The sequence below is a fragment of the Periplaneta americana genome, chromosome 13, assembly GCF_040183065.1.
Source record: "Periplaneta americana isolate PAMFEO1 chromosome 13, P.americana_PAMFEO1_priV1, whole genome shotgun sequence".
NCBI lineage: Eukaryota > Metazoa > Arthropoda > Insecta > Blattodea > Blattidae > Periplaneta > Periplaneta americana.
Window position 1 is genome coordinate 102,851,519 of NC_091129.1, and position 19,782 is coordinate 102,871,300.

Below are 19,782 nucleotides of genomic sequence, written 5' to 3' on the forward strand. Positions count from 1 at the left end.
AAGTACCAAATACTTAAACTTCAAAATTTATTTATAGTAACTGAGACTAACATTTTTACTGTGAGAATATCAGAACATTTGAAGGGTTCAGAGCCATAGTGGGCCAAGCGCCATATATTAAAAACGTAGGTTAAAATTAAGCGAGTACCATAATTAAATGAAACATATAGAAAGGAATATGAAGTATGCACATCAAAACTGAATGATATGTCAATATTCGTTAAACTATGGTATTCACTTAACTTTAACTCTTGTTTTCTCCGTTTTTAATAAATGGCGCTTGGGCCCACTATGGCTCTGAACTTTTCATTTATACGTTGAATTTATTATTGAATTTCCACATGAATACTTAATTGAACAATTTTACGCAATTTGAATATATTTTGATATGCAACACAGTGAAGGCGAATTGAGGCCATTCCAGTAGAAGGGTCGACAGACCCATAACAGATAATTTAAAGAGTATTATCTACACTGTAAATAAGCCACATGATACACTTCAAGGCAACACAATGTACTATCTTAACAACACTTCATCTACGAGTATCTGTTTGGTCAAAGGTTTCGTTAGGAAGTCAACAATTACAGTAGAATTTCAAGTCAGCTCGTGTACCATGAAATAATCGGAAAACTTTTATTTGGTGTAAATAGGCCTATATTTGTTGTGTAATTTTAATATAAAATTGCATTGTTCTTGCTACGAAGCATGGTCCATGAATTGCTGCCCGAAGGTTCTTGGTGTGGTTTTAATTGCTGAAAATGCCAAGGGATGTAACTTTCTTCAGTTTCAACCACCGCCTGCTTGAACGGATCCGATGGCTGCTTATACTGCCTGCTCATAAGACCATTCTAACGATGCTTTCGCTGAAATGGTAGGTGACAGCACCAAATATACAGGTTGGACCGCTCGAATGTACCTAATTTCAATTTATGTGACTGGTGAACGTTGAAGATAGAACCTTACGGTAACGTTTATATGAAAGGAAAACTCAACAAGTTTCGAATCCTGTCGGTAGATGGTGCGCAGATACTGTTTCTTTTTGTAGATTGTATCGATTGTCAAAATTGCGATACCGCAGATGAAAGCGCAAACTGCGTTATGGTATGCGGAGTTTAAATAAATTGTTAGAGTTCAAAGGAGTATCGGCGAGTGTTTAACCATGATGCTCCAACTGCTAAAAGCATTAAGAAGTGGCACAATACAATTTTAGCTACAGGATCGGTGTTGAAGAAGCATGGTGGTGGTCATAGAACATCCGATGAAATGGTTGAAAATGTTAAAACCGCGTATGAGCGAAGCCCGTGGAAGTTATTAAGAAGAGCTTCGCGGGAACGTCAAGTACCAAAATCAATATAGCAACGAATTGTCCACAAACGTCTCAAACTGTACGCATACAAAGCGCAGTTAATGCAACGTCTGGAGCCGGATGACAAACCCAAACGAGTGGAATTCGCCAATACGATGCTAGACCGTCTCGGCGCTGATCCTGATTTTATGCCCAAAATTTTCTTCTCGGACGAAGCCACGTTCCAAATGTCAGGTAAAGTGAACCGGCATAATGTGCGGATCTGGGGATCGCAGAATCCTCACGCTATACTAGAGAACGTTCGTGATAGTTTTGTTTACATTTTCGTACTGTAACATTTCTCAATATTGATGGCATTGTCTTTTCGTACTTTTTCTCATTGAAAGAGTAGGAATTGATAAAAACATTTCCTACGGAAGTTGTTTGTTTTGAAGAGCTCTATCAAAAGATACCATATTTGACCCCGACTCCCATTTGAAATTTTAAAGTAATACGCCACTAACCCTACTTCCTGTTAAGGCTGATTGATGAAATCAAGGTCAAGTTAAAGTTCACATGTGCTTTAGTAATAAATATTTTTGTCTCGAAAATTTTAATGCACTAGTTTCCGAAATAAATTACTGTTACGGGTGGTCTGAATCACCCTGTAACTTCGGAAGTTGCGAACGTCTTTAAATAAACCATATTTTATACATACATACATACATACATACATACATACAGACCTACTGTACATATAAGTTACATGTATATAATAAAATTAGTATTTATAAAAATTAAAGTCCTCAAGATAAGATATAAATATAATATTGCTTGAAATTCATATTTAGAACATACAAAATAACCTACTACAATATTTTTAACTTTTGAGGCATCATGGTTAAAAAACATACTTTTTTGCATGGATTGACCAAGCGACGATGCGATATGAACAAGAGGATACTACAGATGTGTACTCTTTGCGACGTACCAGAAACACATGTTTCTGTTAACGTAGGAATGTGGCAAACTCTAGGATTACTAACGTAAGCAGAGGATCCTTTATCGAGATAGACAGGCCAAGTTCTGAATTTTGGTACGAAAGTTTTTTTTTTGTCGCTTCCATGATTATGATTAGGAAAGGGAAGAAACTAAAGCTACTCTTTAGGACTGCAGAAATGATGGGTTTCTCCTGCTAATGATAGAACCGAATCGCAGCTTGCAAACATAGGATATTTTATACATTTATGGCAAGCTTAAAGAAAAAAAAAACAATCACTAAGTTGAAAACGTGAAAGTGTTTACATTCCGTCTCCCACTTTTACAGTACAGTTCGTAGCTGTTAGAAGCACTCTATGCGTCATAAGTGCAGTGACTCCGCTGCAGTAATATAATCGAAGTAATATATCGGTTATCGTATCACGCATTCTTTTTCCTTTTATTATTGTCACGATACTGACCTTCTGGATCTTGTTACGAGTAAGAACTTTCTTTTTGTTTTATAAAAATTATGTAATCTTCACAAAGACAAGTTTATGTGTATTGTACTTACTTCATAAAAGAGATGGTCACGGTGTGCATGTATCTTTATTAACTGAGAAATAGGCTACTCAGCGTAGCAACAGTAAAATACGTTTAACATCTATCTCACTAGACAACACATGCTTAAACTTAACGTTGTAGCTACTAGTCAGGTTTTTTCGTGACCCTAGACCACGCGTTGTGATAACTTCGACAGGCAGAACAGTAACTGACAATAAGATAATTTGCTGCGTGGGAACTGGTAAAGATAATCGTAATGTACTTGACTATATCCCTTGAATAAAGCAGATTGATTTTGGTATAATTTTTAGCAAGGCAGCTAATGATAAAGATATTTGTTATGGTGTCAATTTTATAGAGGAAATTACACTTACAACTGAAAATGTTGAATGCATTAAGTTTTAAGAGGGAATTAAAAAACGAACAATGTAATTGAGTGCTTAGGAAAATATTTGGGCCTAAGAGGGATGAAGTTACAGGAAAATGGAGAAAGTTACATCAACACAGAACTGCACGCATTGTATTCTTCACCTGACATAATTAGGAACATTAAATCCAGACGTTTGAGATGGGCAGGGCATGTAGCACGTATGGGCGAATCCAGAAATGCATATAGAGTATTAGTTGGGAGGCCGGAGGGAAAAAGACCTTTAGGGAGGCCGAGACGTAGATGGGAAGATAATATTAAAATGGATTTGAGGGAGGTGGGATATGATGATAGAGAATGGATTAATCTTGCTCATGATAGGGACCAATGGCGGGCTTATGTGAGGGCGGCAATGAACCTCCGGGTTCCTTAAAAGCCAGTAAGTAAGTAAGTAAGTAAGTAAGTAAGTAAGTAAGTAAGTAAGTAAGTAAGTAAGTAAGTAAGTAAGTAACAATGTAATTGAATAAGCAGGATTGAAAATGCATTAAGTTCAAAGAAGCAAATTTTACAGAATAGATAAAAATGATGTAACTGCATTACTTTCTGTGAAAATAATGACTGTGGATTCATTTTATAGAGTTTTCATACCTACACATGTACCAGTAACATTATTGCAGATATGTACAATCAGGATATATTTATGAGGGTTTAAATGACCTGGACTTTCATCTTTTCGATTCTTGGATAATGATTAGTAGGAACTGTGGGTGTCATGGGAAGTTCATATGTACACCTGATGTCTAAAGAAGTATTTTATTATCACAAAGTGAATGATGTAATACAGATTAGCTCACTACATCAGTGAGTTAGGCATTACTGCTATCGCTGGAGTCATCCTGTGACGGTAGTGAGTTGTACAAGTTCTGTGCATCCTTGCTTAAATACTGTATGTTTATGCTCGACCATGCCGAAATGTAGTAATTATACACCTGGTAGCAGCTCTTTAATGGACCTCATTAAAGTACACCTATTCATTAAAGTTCAGGTGTTCCACCAATCAGAAAATACCATTGTAGCAATATGAAAGCGCAAGTATCGATTATTCTCGGATATGCAATCGAAAGACAACAAGTTCTGTTACTATAATAATTAGCGTTAATTGTAAATAATATTCAAATAAATTCAATTTTTCATCTCATTTTTCAATGTCTAATTCAATTTGAAGGTTATATCAAGATTAATGTTTATTTTACTCTCTAGATTATATCAAGGTCAATGTCGACATTTGTTTCTCGGAAAAAATCAATACTTTCGCGTTTGCGCACATCTCACAATTTACGAGGTATTGCACAAGGTTAGTTCCGCTCCTCAGTCAGATAAGACTAACATGAATACTTAAGAATGATTTCAAGTTAGAAATATGGTCGAGCATAAAAAGTCTAACTATAATGGTAATTAAGACCCTCGTATGAAAGTTATGAAACTCGCTTGCGCTCGTTTCATAAACATACTCGCGTCTTAATTATACCATTATAGGCTTGTTGCATAATGTACTAATACAGCTTCTTTATATCATCCAGTTTGCAAGACTTGACACGCTGCCTGTTTGTGTACCCGCTTTTACGGAAATAGGCCTACAGCGGGCTTGTAAAAAGAGGCAATATGGCTACTACATGGAAATTGTTTAATATTGCGGGAAAATATACAGGATGATTCACGAGGAGTTACTGAGCTTATTTCTGAAGACGTTCTGAGCAAAAACTGTCATATAAACATTTGTCCTATTCTCATTATTTTCAGAGTTACACTAATTTGACGTTGTTAAAAATATATTTTTTTCTTTAGTCATAAGTAGACCGCGGGAGTGCGGGCCCTATACGGCGATTGCAGTTGACTATGCAGACGGGTATAGAGTATGACGTAAGTCTCTCTCGCCTTTCGCCGTACTGTTCCGTGCATCGAACCCGAAACATTCAGAGTGTGTTTAGCCTGTCATACTGAAGAGTTGAGTGTGTGAAATGGCGCATATTACAATGCATAAAACAACTCGTTCACTAAGTGCAATACTAAATAATTTAGTGAAACAATTCGGACGCGATATGTTTAGGGTATTATAGAAGGAAAAAGTGTTGTATGTGTCATGTGTAATTTCAGATTATTACGAACTAAGTAGTACTATTTTGAAATAGTAAAACACACAAGGAAAATGTTGAACGCAATTCAAACAAAAACCAATCGAGTTCGAATAGTGGGTCACAATTCAATATAGTTTTATGTAACCTGGTACATACAAATATCCCATTCAGAACTTTGGACAATCCCCACTTTAGATCATTTCTGGTAAAATACACAAATCAATATATTCTAGAAGCAACAATACGTAAAGAATATTTACCAATTTCGTACCAGAATACGATTGCCAAAATTCGAGAAAGCCTGAACGATCAGAAAATATATGGGTTTCAGTTGAGTCTACAGACGTCAGTGGTAGATATGTGACAAATGTGGTGGTCGCTAACTTTCTGAGAACTGTGTTGGGAAGAAATCTGTGCTAACTTCAGAGAAACTGGAAAAGGTAAACCATGCATCTATTGTCCAAGTTTTTTGTAAAGCTGTGCGCCTTTTATGGCCGGAAAGGATTAAATATAATAATGTACTTCTTTTTGTCACTGATGCAGCTCCATATATTATTCAGGCAGCAAAACAACTTAAAGAGCGGTATTCCAACATGGTGCATTTAACTTGTCTGGCGCACGGACTGCAAAATTCCGTCGACATCGCATCAATTAGATAAGTACGAAATGTATGATTATTGTATGTATGCAATTCATATACGCAATACTGTACTTCTGAAGCCTGTAGAGTGAGTTGCTTATCTGAGAGTTCAGTACACTCGCCACGGAACGCTCCAGTCATACTTAACTTGACGGTACTTAACCGCACTCCCGCGGTTTAGTTATAAGAATGTTACAAATAGAGAATGAACTATTCAGAAGTATACTTTATTTAATTGGCTAGTATTCTGAAGCTAGAAATGTGTTCCTAATTCCGTAGTAATTTTGTACAGATTTTTTTTTCAATTTTTAACTAAAAACTACATCGTTCTTACACACTTATCACAACAATTGTTACAGATCACACGACTGTTATAGCAAGTTGACTCTTTATACATACTAGGTTCAAAAAGTTCCCGGAATTTGCTAGCATCATAGAAACAACGTACCTTAAACACTATTCTACAGCATTCCCTTCAAAATAGTTGCCTTCCGCAACAATACACTTTTGCCAACGCGTGTAGAGTTCCTGGAAGCAGGCCTGGAAGCCATTTTGTGAAACCCGTCTTAGTGCTCTCGTCGCGTTTGCGATAACCTCTTCAGCATTGAATCTCCGTCCTTTCAGATGACTTTTCAGACGGGGAAACAGAAAGTAATCAGGTGGTGAGAGATCAGGAGAGTATGGTGGGTGATCCAAAGCAGTTATGTTGTGCCTGGCAAGAAAATTCTTTACAATAATTGCGCGATCAGCAGGTGCATTGTCATGCATAAGGAACCAGTTGTTTTCTACCCACTTTTCTGGACGTTTCCTTCTCACTGCGTCCCAGAGGTGACGGAGGGTTTCTACGTACAATTCTTTCGTTACAGTACGACCTTCTGGAATGAACTCATGGTGCATGAGACCCTGAGAGTCGAAGAAAACTTCCAACATAACTTTGCTTTAAGTGTGCTTAAATGCGACAGGCTCATGTCAGTAGATTCACTGGCATGAAAAAGAACTCCTGCGGGACAAAATTCCGGCACATCCGGCGATGCTGATATAACCTCTGCAGTTGCGAGCGTCGTTAAATAAAACATAACATTTAAAATAACTTTGCCTTTGGAAGTGTCCCTAGGAAATTTTTGCTTCCGAGGAGATGTTTTCGATTTCCACTCAGATGACTGTCGTTTAGGGACTGGGTCGTACAAGTAGCACCAGTTTCATTTTGTTTAAGAAATCACCATTTTCATCAGCCATACTGATCATGTCCCCAGCAAAACACAGAACTTGATGTTTGTACTTTGCTCTGTGGACATAATTACAAAATGCGACGAACAAACGAAGCACTATGATAAACAATTGCCTACAACTCAAAACCAATAATTGCCATTATCAACAAACTTTAAGGAAATGACATCATGAATGTTACCAACAAAACAAATGTATAATATCCCTTGTTATATATTAATACGAAAAATGGTAGTAAAATTCCGGGAACTTTTTGAACCTAGTAGTAGATCAGTTTTGCATCCTAATGTATAGTCTTAAAGAGTTTAGGCTACAAGAATGAGGTGATTTATAACATTAATTTTGTGACAAAATGCGTAAGAAAAATGTAATTTTGTAGTTAAAAATTGAAAAAAAAAAAAATTATACGAAGCAGAAATTAACAATATATTTTTAGCTTCAGAATACTATAGGTTTGGAATGGATAGGGCCGTCTATTGCTTATCTTACAATGTAGTATTAATATGTTACATTTTATTGATGAAAGTTTTCGGCATATTTATGCCATCTTCAGATCTTAAAAAGTTGTCTTCATACATACATAATATTATGCCACATTGGTTAAATGCAATACATAACTAACAAACAACGAAATCATAATTACACTATTTTTAAGGCGAACTTGTGATTACTGTGTCCACAATCAGCTGTTGATTGTACAATGTCACTTCATAATGTTAAAACACAAAACACTAGTTGAATGGAACAGATTAAAACAGATCTATAAAACATTAACATTAAACATTAGCAGATAACACTTGGTAAAATTTATATAAGACGGATGTCATTTTCGTCGTTCATTTTGTTTATACATGTTCTGATATAACAAATTAACCACAATTGGATATCTGTGCTATGTGGTGGATTGTTCGACTGTATCAAGTGTTGCAAAGTTTTCTAGCGTTAACAATCAAATTGAAGTACAATGATGTTAATATTAGATATCAGCTTGATATGGACGTATGTTAACAGTTTTTCAAGTTGTCACTTCTCGAAGTTCAGTCAGCCAGACATGAATAGCTGGTGTTGTTGTGGTGGTGTGTTGTTGTGGTGGTAGCTCGGCTCTGACCCTTCCAAACCTATTGTATTCTGCTTATCGGTTAAAACTACCAACAAAATGAAAGTTCAGAATACTAGCCAATTAAAGAAATTATAGCTACTTCTGAATAGTTAATTCTCTAAATGTGATATTCGTTTACTCTTAAAACTAAATTTCAAATTAGTGTAACTCTGAGAGTAGAGTATAACCCATGTTTATATGCCATTTTTTGCTCAAAATATCTTCGGGAATATGCTGCGTAAGTGGCGGTAACTCCTCGTGAATCACTCTGTATATAGACTCAAGTCTGACTGAGCCATAGGATTTTGCGTAGAACTGTTCCATGTGTTGCAGTCCGAAGATAGTTCGGCGGCGGCTTCTTTCTTGCGCTGTTGAAACTGTGGTTTAACTCGCTCGGTCCTGATGATTTTGGACTTGTTCGATTCCTTTTGATATACTCTTGCTTTCAATTAAGATTTTCGCCATTTCTTATTACTCTCATAAGTAATATTGCGTGGAGTCTTCGAAATGTATATTTTTTTCCCCCCCGAAAAAACAATAATATAAAATTCATTCCAGTTGAATAAAACTAATTCGCCTCTCATTAAATACTTCTCTTCGAGCGCTTTACAACATCAAACAAGAATATGTTACATCAATATGATGCCTAGATAAATTGAGTGGAATGCTGTTGTGAGGCCGAAAATTAAAGGAACGGAGTTACGCAATAAGAGACCAAGCGCCAAAACCTGTTTCGAGATATTGGCCATTGAAATAAATCTGTTTTTTTTTTTGTAAAACATTTTATGCAAGAAGTATTATAACATTCATAATATTACAAAAAAAAAAAAGCACAAATTATACCATAAAAGGCTAACCGATTTTTAATAAGAGACCAGCAGTTGAATTAATATTTCAAAGCAAAATAAATCAATAAAATAAATAAATAAATACATAGATAGATAGATAGATAGATAGATAGATAGATAGATAGATAGATAGATAGATAGATAGATAGATAGATAGATAGATAGATAGATAGATAGATGGATGGATGGATGGATGGATGGATGGATGGATGGATGGATGGATGGATGGATGGATGGATGGATGGATGGATGGATGGATGGATGGATGGATGGATGGATGGATGGATGGATGGATAGGTAAATAAATAAGTAAATAAATAAATAAATAAATTTTATGCAATAAATGAATTTTTGCTTGTAAATAACAGCAAAATTCAGATATCGTATTTATTTTTTCTTCCGAGTTAAATTAGCCTGCCATCAACAGATTTGTGTAAAAATTTTATTTTTTTTTTCAAATTGTCGGTTGGTCTGTTATTGCGTAACTCCGTCCAAATCATCTTTAGACGTCACTCATGGGCGGGAAGGGAAGGTGGGCGAAAATTTGTTAGGCTACGTATTACCGCTACGGAACTCCTTGCTCTACAGTATAATAATATTATAGTATCATACTTGTAAGTTTATTACTGTAGAAATAATTAGTAGTGGTTTTCGCTATAGTATTACTGTATTTGCATTCGTCGCATAGCCCGAATTGCAGCCCCTAAACTCACCGACTACGTCAAAAGTGAAAGTTATACTAGAAGTAGAAATAGAAGAAAGAAAGCTATGTGTGTGGACAAGTTAATTCTACAGTCCAAACGATTTTGAAAAACAATCCAAATTATTAATGGCAGTCGAAATTGTTGGTGCATTTGAACTTAATTGATCGAAATTAAAGTGATTTTGGAAGCAAATACTATGCCGCGTCTGTGACCACAGTGCTAGCGCGCTGGTTCGATCCCCGATCAGGTCTGGATGGAATTTGTAGTGGACAAAACATACAGTACATTGTAGAGGAGTTTCTCGGAGAATTCCAGCCTCCCTCTTTCATTGCACCCCTGATCACATAGCCCTATAACAGATTGATCAACCTAGAGACAACTTTTATCAATTTTACTATGCTGCCATCTAGCGATTGCAAAATAAGTCACGTTATAACCCTGATGGAATTGCATGAAGTAAGTTAATAGCTTGTAGCAGTACTTCCATCTAGCGGTCGTTAACAAAAAATTCATTTTTGACAGTGGAGATCCTAGTGGTTGTTGTCCTTTCTATGTTGCCATTTCATAACATGGAATAGCCAATTTATATACGTGATCAGGAATTCCACCAACACACTCCACTTCCCCCTCGTTTCATCTATCATCTGTCTCTCAATAATTTCTTCCTATTATCTAACATTATTTGAAATATATTAACATTCTATGTATTTTAGTTTAATTCTGCTACACAGTTTGTATTTCATTGTTTAATTAATAATTCATAGTAGTATCTCACTATTTAATTATTCATAAGTAACTCTTGTATACACGTAACTTTTATCTAAATGAAATTGTTGTATTCGTTTCCTAACTTGTAAGTTCATACATATGTATGCATACTTTTTGTTGGTTGAGTGGAAGAGAAGGCCTTATGGTCTTAAATCTGCCAGCTAAAATAAATTATTATTATTGTTATTATTATTATTACTATTATTATTATTATCATTATCATTATATTATTATTGTAAAATGGACCGGGATGATGTCTGGGAATAGTACGAGCTTTCGATGCTGATCTAGGTTCCAAGGGCTTGGGGCTCCGGGCTCTGGGTTCAGGCCCGTCAGTAGATAATGGGACCTTACCTACAGGGCCCAGGAAGAATGGCCAGCCTGTTAGCATCGGATTCGCGAAAGTCACCCGGCCATCCACCGGCTTAGACAATCATCGCATATAGGGCGTATAATGGGCCTAACGACCTAAGAGCAAGGATCCATCCCGGATCCAGCCCTCGTGAAAGCAATCAATCAATCAATCAGTCAGTCAATCAAGCCTGTACTATGTGACATAGACAAAGCGCTGCTTATGTGGTTTAACAACAAAGTAGTCACGATATACTTGTTCATAATCCTGATAAAAGCCGAGGAATTTGCATTATTATATAATTCCCTGTCTACCTTGGCTGATAGAGATAGCATAATGTGTACTGTAGGCTGTACATCTCGGTTACAATATTCGTTTATGATACATTTTTTTCCAAGTCCGTTAAATGACGCTGTGGCCAAGTTATATAATATTAACAGTTCCTGTTACGGTAACTTTGATAAAGTGGTCGTTCTCAAAACTGAAATTAATAACACCTCACCTAGGATCTACTTTGTATCAAGACGAGTTGTCGGTGCAGATTCGGAATATTGAGCGTGACTTGGCTTCAGAATTGGATTATTTCTTTTATAGATGAATTCGCAGCTACCGCAGAGGAATAATCAACTACAAAGCCAGTAAATTCAGTGACAAAATAATACTGTACTCTCTCATTGCGAAGTGAATATAGCCTAATAATGAAAATAAAGAAATAACTCAATATGATTGCGTAAAGAAATTTTCATATGAAAGCAAGATTTCGAAGAAGAAGTAAAAGATTTAATTAGTTTTTATGTACCGTATTAGCCTGAAAATAAGCCGCATCTGGATATAAGCCGCATCCTTAAAATTTGAAGGGGAAAAAAGAAAATAAGCAGAGATGGAAGAAAAAAATTACTGCCAGCAATTTTATTCCATATAGGCTACCTATCTACATCTCTAATTGAAGTTCTGGCTGATATGTAGGCTACATATATTATCAGGCAGTATATCTCGCTTGACGATATGTGTCAGAGGAAGAACAATTATTGTTTGTATACATCTGAAGTGTGATTAGTAGAGACGAGAATTCCATGCAAATGCAGGTTTTTATAGGAATTTAGGACATAGTTCAAACTTAGTACTTATCCATTTCATTACTTTCCGGTTCCAAATATATGCACTTTTTCCGTGCATATTTGCGTGTTTTGGCCTTTTTGGGAATAAAAACATGTATAATGCATATTTAAGCAATTTTTAGCTTAATAATGCATATAATATACATACATTATATTCAGTTTAAATGCATGCATGGTTTTGAGTGGACACCTCAGTTTCTTGATTTTTATGTCCCTGATTTTAGCTTCAGGAATCAGGAGTGAAGAAGGAAAAGAAAGAAAAAACTAAATAACAGAAAAGGATTAATTCAAGTTTGCACCTATAACTTCTTGCTACACAGAAAGGTCATTCTCTGCCTACAAAAGCATATTGATTGACAAGTGCAGGCCTCACAGAAACCAATTTATAAAAAATAAATGTTGTTGGTTATTAACTGTGGAAAGGGGGGGAAGTGAAGTGAAATAAGAAATTTGCAACAAAAATGAAAGCGCATATTTTAATGTATTTTCTGCTTGTTCGTGCATGTTTCATAGTTTGATAGTGCATGATGCATGCATATTTTGGGTTTTTATAGTGCATGAATTCTCGTCTCTAGTGATTAGTGTAACATGTAGCTAACCGGCGATGTATGCATTGGAGGGGGGAAGGAACTGACCACCGTATCTCATTATCTCCTAGCCTAGTTGCCTCATAAGTGGTGCCTTATTGGTATCACTTGTGAGGTTCAGACCTGTCTTCGGACAGTTGACTAAACAACAATATACATATATAGTATTTGGAAATCATTACAGTCCTACCTACTAGTGCTCTGCAATGTTCAAACATAAGAGAGGCAACCAAGATATTACAAAAACCAATCGCAAGATGATGACTAAAATCCTTAAGTGGTTAAAACGTGACAGGGTAGGAGCGAACAGCGAATATTTTCATAAGAAGGCCCAAGAAATACGACAGGCCGCCTTCTGCAGAGCGAACATAGGTGAATATCGAACTTCGTCATACTCGACAAACTTCAACCGAATATAGCGCCTGTATTGCATGACGCTAGTAGCTACCATATGTTTTCCCTTTAACACATTTCTTTTCTTGTTAGGCATGATATCAATCATTAACTTAAATAGTAACAAGTAAACTTTTTCAACATTGAGTATATCGATAGGTTATATCGGCACAGTGTTGTTATGTAGGCCTACCTAACACATTTTCATTGCCACATTCACTGTCATCACTGCCATTGTTACTGACTTCACTATACACTTCATAGTTTTAAACAGCATACGATATGATGAAATGTCGTAAAACCCAGATTCGCGAATATAAGCCGCATCTTAACTTTACACAGTTAAAATTTGGTTAAAAAGTGCGGCTTATTTTCGAGCCAATACGGTAAATATCTGCAACGTAACAAAAGCAGCGAGTATATCGTCGGTTTACAAGCAAAACATATTAAGTCAAAAATATTATTTCTGAGGGAAAAGCGTACCTATATAATGTACATAATGTATGCGTATAAATTTAGAATTGGAAAATTAAATACACATAAAGAAAAAGAACTTACTAAAAATAATATTTTAAGGATTCAGTTTTGTTAAGATCTTTCACAGCGCTTTTCTTTTTTCAAAGATAATGTTCTTGACTTAATATATTTTGCTTGTAAGCCGACGATATTATATTATCTGCTAGTCCAATTGCTACTCACACCACACGATGTTCCTTACATTTCTTCAGAATCTTATCAGCACACTTGCAAGGAGTCTTGTCACCACAGAAATTATGTCCACATGAACAACCTCAATAAATACCATATTAATCTTACTTGAATATAATGTGACTTGAGTAAATGTGAAGAGAACTTGAATTCAGGTTCCTTAAAAAATGTCAACGATGATTTACTGAAGGCCTGTCATATGTAGATTGACGTAACACTCAACAGAACAGTGTAGAAATCGCGTGACCTACTAACTCGCGAATGTTAGTGTATGTTGTCATTTCGAAATTACACACTAGGACACTTAAAATAATGAATCTTATCGGAGCTGTCTGGTTATATCACAATCTAGTATATACAGTCACGAAGCTCAATACGTACTAAATATGCATCCGTAGATAGTTGCTAACCACTAGGATCGCTAATATCGCCTCATTACAGACAATGCGAAATAATACCGGCACGGTATATTGTTCCTAGCACTCTCACAACTCAAACTTCGTGTCTGTATATCTAGATTGTGGTTATATGTAATCGTAACTATCCTAATCAGAGGCGGCTCTGAAGCTTGCGAAATCTTAGACCAATGTTTCTCAAAGTGGGGGAGATGATTTACAAAATAAGACCAAACATTCTTTATGAAAGCGGTTTCACTATCTTTCGCAATTGTTAGAGTTTATTCCAGAAAATATTTTAAAAGCTGTTGTTTAAAATTGAGAAAATGTAATTGTATGTCCATAAAAACAAACTCAGTATTTAACTATCATACATAGTTAAATTTTCCTTGTTGTTTAATACATGAGAATGAATAAAATTTATTTTTGTCTAGTAATGATGACCAGCAATCAAGTTTTTTTTATAAGTCCGTTGATTTTATCCCTGGATATTATTATGTTAATATCTTGGCCTTGCAAACTACTATTTAAAGTGTTTAAATGTCTGAAAATTTCAGCAAGGAAGGTCAAATTAAGAAACCAAAGAGAATATGGAAATAGGGTTGCATATTCCGATATCTCCTCTTGCATGAACCGGTACATTAAAAGTTCTGCTCTTAAGTGTAAAACTTTTCAACACGTTATCCAACGAAAGCCATCTTACTTCCGTGTGGTAAAGAATATTTTCATGTAACTAACCCATATATTCACAAATTTTCCTAAAAATATGAGTTTGCAACGCTCTTTCTTTGATGGAATTTACCGCTTTATATTGAACTACCGGTACTTCCGCACCGCAGTGGTGGTAATAGTTTCAAGTAGCCTACCAGAAATGAGGTTTACTTAATATATTTTTTTATTGTTGCACTGTATGCTTTTATCTTGGTCGTTATTTGGGTGGTAACCAACGGTTTTGAGTATTTTTTTTACAAGAATCTGTATTCTTTGAATTGGGTGAAGTGTCGGTACGAGAGTGGAGCGGGGGTCACAATGACGGCATTGACGCATTTTCACGAACTTTTGAAACGCACCTCGTAGAATGTGCAACCTATGTTTATTGTTTATTATATTGGCGGATCCATCCTCTTTCTTTTTAATATACATTTTAAGAGGTCATGTGCATCGCAGTATAGGCTATCCAGAAAGAAACGACCCAGCTGTGATCCAGCGATGCGGGATGCCGTCTTTTTATATAGGCAGTTCCTACAGTATCGATGACATATTATTTAATAAATGAATAATGCATTTTGATGATTCTTTATTTAAATTATCTACATTTTAGTGGTTGTATTAACGTCAGTAACAACAGTTGCTATATCTATTTGTAATAGTATCAGAGAGACTTGGAAAAGGAGGTGAAATCCTTTTTTAACGAGTATGAGCTTAAGGAAATAAGAAACTTAATTTTAATTTAATAAAAATTATTATCCTTGCACAAATGGGGGGTGATTAATAGGCCGAAATCAGAGAGTTTAAAGAGAGAAATAGTTAATTTAACACAGTATAGTTTTAATGTATAGTACTAGAAAAATGTAATGGGCCGAGTCTTGATGGCAATAGCCTTATAATAATAATAATAATAATAATAATAATAATAATAATAATAATAATAATAATAATAATAATAATAATAATAATAATAATAATACTTTATTAGCCAGAGATCAGTACATAAGAAACTGAAATGACATCGTCAGTTATATATTCATTAAAAAGAAGCATCCATCTCACACTCAATAAATTCATCAATATTATGAAAAGGTCTTACAATTAGCCATTCATGTAAGAAGCTGTTTAAAATTTACGTCTGGCAGATTTCTAACTGATACAGGCAACTTATTAAAAAATTTAATTCCATTAATAAAACATGTATTCAAACTTGAATTGAGTCTACAATATAGTATATGGACTTCTGAATTATTTCTTGTATTAATTGTATGTATTTGTGACCTTATTTTATAATCATGTAAATTATTATGAATATATACACTGTCATAATTTTGGTTTGAATAAATAAAGGTCTACAAGTCTCTATAGTTTCTGTTCAACATTATCCTAAGTGCCTTCTTTTGACGTTATAATATTTTTGTAACGTCTGGGGCATGCCCCAACATGTGTATCCCATAATTTATATGACACTGAAGTAGTGAAAAATATACATTTCTAAGAATATCAGTTGAGATGCAACTCTTTAGTTTTCTCAGTGCGAATAGAACTCTTGATAACTTTACACAAAGGTTGACAATATGGGATTTCCATGATAATTTAGAATCCAAGTGAAAACCTAATAACTTAACACTAGAGACACTATTTTGAAATTAACTCTGCTATGTAGGCAACAAGTTTCGCAAGACTATCCAAAAGTAGTATGTAATACTGGATGTTCAGTTCAAAGTGTGTCATGGCTCGCTGTATGCCGTCATGTGGCTAGTCGATGAGCCTAGAGAATTCAATCTTCCTACACTTCCGCAGAGGTGAATTACTTATGTGCCAGAGAAGTTACCTAGCAAGTACGGCGTTCATTCAGAAGAGTACTTACCGATACTTACGGTAACGCCGGTAGTGGCAGGAATGTGAACTGTTTCGAAACATGTACTGAGGTGAGGTTTTTCTTACTGTCGGGATATGGGGAGAGGGTTAAGACGATTACTTACGTATTTGTTGACATTAACTTCGACGGTCAACATGGACACGGAGCATTTGATTTGTGTTGTGGAATGTTGCCGTACGCAACCGATGATAACAAATACCCTGCGTACGACTTGGCCGCGCAAAACACAGTTCGAAAGAGGTTATGGTAGCACACAGACCGTACAGACCGTCATCTGTTGCTACGACGTTCATGTTATACCGTACACGTTCTCAAGTTCAGATTGAACGCCTTGATTAATAGGCAACTTCTCTGACACAAAAGCTGAAACTCGCTTCAAATCGCTGACTCATCAACAGTGACGTCATGACACACTTTGAAATGAACACCCAGTATATATGCGCTCTTGTTTACTGCACATGCACAATGCGTTGTATCTGGAACTTAGAAAATTTAGGCGGCCCATTTTTTTCTGGAACTTTGATATTAATTTTCAAATGAATTCAATTCACTGTAACTACAGTACATAGTATTCATTACAATTTTAAACAAATAATTGGCGTCATATTGATGTATGAATTGTTTTAACTGTCAATTGCATTGTTGTATCGAGACTAGGTCTTATGAAATGAGGAAGCGATTATGAAGTAGTTAAAGAGAAGGCTCCACCTTGTTAAAATTAAATGCGGAGGATATGATGACAAAAATGAAATGAAATAAACTTTTATTTCACATCTCAAACATCCTTACAATACCAACCATGCTCACAGTAACAGTTACGAACAGCTTAAGCTTTTCACGCAATTACAGGGATTCTAAGAATCCCCTTCCACTTTTTATTTTAGCCCACGTTTCTGGTTATTTCAGATACGAAGCCTAGCATTAGTACGGATAATTACTACTGAATTTCCTACCTTTTGTGTAGAATTAAACTCTGCAGGCCAGTAATCTTAAACTTCAAGCACTACTGCAAACACGTTACGTTAGTCTGTGCTTACAGTAGTGGTTTGGAATGCGCTCTGATGGACCTTGAGATTCACATGACCTTTGTTTAAGAAAAGGAATTATCAGAATATGTAAACTACTTACTATAATCACAAAACAAAGACGCTTCTTACCATACAGTTGGAAGAAGCATTTAAAATCCGAGAGTCATTAAAAGACTATTTTAATTACGCATATCTCAGAACTTATATAATTGAGGCCAGACGCAGCGAGGGATTTGTTTACGCCGCACGGGTGGAAGAATTATTAATAATTATTTTGTTATTGCTGTTAGTAATCAGTTGTAACATAATTATAACGTAATTATAGTATTCGAAGTTATCTTTGAAAACATATTTCTTCAGTTAAATAATAATATGCATATACCCGCTTATCTTTAACTACGATTTTAAATGGATACTCGTATGTTATATAATATATTTGTCAGATAATTCAGTACGAGAAAATATCTTGCCTGCATCTAATCCATATTAGGCACCAAAGGTGAAGTTGAAAAGAAGAAAAAAACCCTTGACTTATATCTGCGGTGAGGAGGCGTCCTCTATGATTTGGAAGTTGGATTCGAAGTTCGCGAATTTAAACCTGGTCAAGGCTGTAAATTTAAATTACTAACAAATTTCATTCTTAACATGACTTCCTCCGGGAGGAAAGTAAAGCTGGGAGATCCTAGCCCTGCTAGAGGGTTCCAAGCAAAATTCGTCGGCCGTTTCTCGCCTACCTTGAATTTTGACTACGAGTTTGATGGGGGTGCTGGTTGTGGTAGCAGCAGTACTGGGTGGCACTCTCGAACTTCGATTTCAACAGCCTTAATAAATTACTAACCACTGATTGAGGTTCTGGATGATATGTACATCTATTACCAGCCAGTACTTATATCTCACTTGACGATATGTGTCAGAGAAAGAACAATTGTTTGCATACATCTGAAGTCTGATTAGTGTAATAATGTAGCTAGTGGGCAATGTATGCAATGAAGGGGAAAGGAATTGGTCACCTTATCCCATTATCTCCTGGCCTAGTTACCTCATGAGTGATGCCTTCTTGGTGTCACTTGTGGGGTCCAGACCTGTCTTGGGACAGTTGATTAAACAACGACAACGAAGACGACGACGACGACAACAGCAGCAGCAGCAATTAATTACTTCTCTTATCATAGACAAATACTCTCCATAGTTTGTAAACCGAAACAAAAATAAAACATTCTAACCAACACAAGTGTAGTTTCATTCCCGAAACTTAGTGATGTATTCTACGTGCCGATGTAGCCTATCCCTGATACAGAGCAGATTCTTTTTTAGATTGTCAACGTTTTCTTTCCCTATTAATCTGAAGTGGGATGGAACCCCAGAAGTATAACTATTCTGCAAATTTCTTGCAATTGAAACAAAATTTTCTTGCAATCATCTTCGTATTTTGTTGCAGTCAGTTTCGTAAGATAAGGCCTGGATAGCAGAACAGAATCGGACAGAATACTGTCATATATATAATTATAGTCTATGTGTGTATTAATATATGTATATACGGGTGTTTCAGACCGCCCATATCAGCCTTTTTTCTCGAAAACTATATATACGAGTAATAAATATATATATTCCGTACGATTCTTATATTTTCTCTTATCATTAGAGAAACTCTAATAAGGAATGATTTATCCCTTAGCAGTTTTTCATTAAAATGGACGGTTTTTGTGCAACACTATTGAGTGAGTAAGGGTCGGAACTTTGCTGTTTAGACCGAGTGCGTATATACATAGCTATACTAAAAACCAGGTTATGAACCGACTAAGCCGGAAGCAACGTTCTGTTGCCACATAGTGGCGCGAGATTCAAAGCGTATTCAGCGTTTGTCACTGATATGTTTAAAATAATTACTGTAATATAGTTCTCGATAACACTATCAACAATATTAGTAATTAAAATTACTGTTTTTAAGAAAGCACGAGCTAATGACGCTGGTACGAAATGCGACTCGTAATGCAC

General features: G+C 35.6%; 1 protein-coding gene across 3 annotated transcripts in view; it reads right to left on the reverse strand.

The window, feature by feature from the left end:
- Positions 1–17,838, reverse strand: part of LOC138712188 (vesicular glutamate transporter 1-like) — a 51,612-nt gene extending 33,774 nt beyond the window's left edge. Inside the window, exon 1 of one of the 3 annotated variants that reach the window (XM_069843694.1) lies at positions 13,766–14,040. The gene's annotated coding sequence lies outside the window, so the exon portion shown is untranslated. Of the gene's footprint in view, positions 1–2,838; positions 3,027–13,765; positions 14,041–17,712 lie in introns of those variants that run through there. The other 2 variants (XM_069843693.1, XM_069843692.1) reach the window with 2 other exon arrangements.
- Between the last annotated feature and the right edge of the window lie 1,944 nt (positions 17,839–19,782).